At 38.1% G+C, this 1,751-nt stretch overlaps 1 pseudogene; it reads left to right on the top strand.

The window, feature by feature from the left end:
- The first annotated feature begins 920 nt into the window (after positions 1-920).
- On the top strand, positions 921-1,313 carry LOC116875670 (annotated as a pseudogene).
- The last annotated feature ends 438 nt before the right edge of the window (positions 1,314-1,751 follow it).

Below are 1,751 nucleotides of genomic sequence, written 5' to 3'. Positions count from 1 at the left end.
GGTGTGGAGCCTATTTAAGATTTCCTCTTTTGCTCTCCATCTGCCCGCCCCCCCCCAAAATCTATTTTAAAAACCTGTATGTTGACCCATCAAATACCCCCTAATGTAGACCAAAGGAAATAAATTTATTTTAAAGGTTATTTAATATTTATTGCATGACTTCTTTGTGCCAAGCAGTTTGCTTAGTAAGTAAAACAAACCCCCTTCTCGTTTGGACCTTCCCATTCAATCAGGAATAAAACAATATATCAGTTGTAAATGCTCAAATGCTGTGAAGGACAGAGATATCCTGAAAGAGAATAGAAGGAGGTCATTTTTATCACAGAAGGTCAAAGGGGATATTTCACTTTAGTCCAGTTATTTGACAACTGTTCAACAAGAATTAAAAATGAAAGTTCTTATGAGAGCAAAAACTGTATTTTCAAATGCACCAACAGGAGAAATAGCACATTTTAAGAAGTAACCAATGTTCAGGTAGTTGGATTGTGGACAGAGGGAAAATAACATGAAGACTGAACAAGTTAAGATCAGCAAGATGATTTAGGGTCCTGTATGCCAATATTAGAAATTCAGGGGGGCGCCTGGGTGGTTCAGTGGGTTAAAGCCTCTGCCTTCAGCTCAGGTCATGATCCCAGAGTCCTGGGATCGAGTCCCACATTGGGATCTCTTCTCTGTGGGGAGTTTGCACACCCCCCCCACCTGCCTCTCTACCTACTTGTGATTTCTGTCGAATAAACAAATAAAATCTTAAAAGAAAAAAGAAATTCAGATTTTCTCTAAGTGAAAATAGAAGCTACTGGGAAATTTTACTAGGATATCATATGGCCCAATTTGTGTGCATGTGGTTTTTTAAAAATATTATTCCAGGGGAGATAGTGGTTTTCTTTTCCTTTCCAGGTGCTTGAAGTTCAGCCACCATCATGAATGACACAGTAACTCTCTGGACCAGGAAGTTTATCACCAACTGACTACTTGAGCCGAAACAGGTGGTCACTGATGTCCTTCACCCTGGAAAGGCAACAATACCTAAGACAGAAATTTGGGAAAAACTAGACAAAATGTTCAAGACCACACCAGATATCATATTTGTATTTGGATTCAGAACCCATTTTGGTGGTGGCAAGACAATTGGGTTTGGCATGATTTATGATTCCTTGGATTATGCAGAGAAAAATGAACCCAAACATAGACTCACAAGACATGGCCTATATGAGAAGAAAAAGATATCAAGAAAACAGTGAAAGAAATGCAAGAACAAAATGAAGAAAGTCAGGGGGACTACAAAAGCCAATTTGGGTGCTGGCGAAAAGTGAGTCAGAGATTGGACAAAGGAAGGAGTAAAGATGCGGCAGTGGGTTCCTCTGTGGTGATTGTGAAGATTTTTCGTGAGAAGATTAATAAACTAAGAATATTAAAGATATATTGTTCCATAATTGTTTGGAATAGAGTTGAATAAAAGTGATAGAGGAAGACTGTGGAAACATGAAGAGTTGACCAGGGGCATGCCGGGGAAGAAGGAAAGAAGGGTACAGATGTGAGAGATACTTTGGAGGAAGAATTGATGGATTGTATGTGGGGATCAAAGTAAAAAAAAAGAAAAGAATAATTCTCAGGAATATATATTTTGGAACTGACTGAATGATAATGCCACTTGTGATGAGGCTTTATGAGTAAAAGCAAAAATTTTATTTTAGAATTTTAATTTTGAGACTCTAGTCCAACATCTGAGGAAGTTTTCTTTCCTTCTTTTT

This window comes from Lontra canadensis, unplaced genomic scaffold, assembly GCF_010015895.1.
Source record: "Lontra canadensis isolate GAN:19392208 unplaced genomic scaffold, GSC_riverotter_1.0 scaffold1, whole genome shotgun sequence".
Lineage (NCBI taxonomy): Eukaryota > Metazoa > Chordata > Mammalia > Carnivora > Mustelidae > Lontra > Lontra canadensis.
Note: the sequence above shows the minus strand (reverse complement) of the source record. Positions and strands in the feature narration are given on the sequence as shown.